Consider the following 537-nt stretch of genomic DNA (forward strand, 5'->3'; position numbering starts at 1 on the left):
CAGTTTAGCCTCACATTGCTTAAGTTGTTACTATGTTAAACTGATACTGTGTTTTGCTTTATGCTGTTAGCTGCTTGGATATAAATCACCATGTACTAGGAATTCAGATTAAAGAACGAGCTGAAATTAAAAGCAGAATTCTAGATCGCTTGGATTAGTGTGATGCAAGCCCAAAGACAATGCCATGTTGGGATCTGCTATTGTACAACTGTGTCAGCAAAAAAAAAATGGGCAAAAGAAATCTGTAGGACTTTTCAAAAGCCTTTACAATTTCCATGAGATGCTAATAGGACGCAGAAATTGTCCTCCTTTCCCTCTTGAAACAACATACCCAAATTCTTCAGATGAGGCTGATTGAGCCCTTCTGGTTGCAGATCTAGAGCACAGCTTAATTTCGGCCAATCTGTGTGGATGCAGCAGCAACAGGAGCAGGTATTACATTTTGAAATTTTAAACTGTGTCTTAACAGCTATTCTTCAAATTAAGACTCCACCTGGATCTCCTAGAATTTCTCAAAATGGTAGTTAAGATCCAGTA

The sequence above is a fragment of the Melospiza melodia genome, chromosome 1, assembly GCF_035770615.1.
Source record: "Melospiza melodia melodia isolate bMelMel2 chromosome 1, bMelMel2.pri, whole genome shotgun sequence".
Lineage (NCBI taxonomy): Eukaryota > Metazoa > Chordata > Aves > Passeriformes > Passerellidae > Melospiza > Melospiza melodia.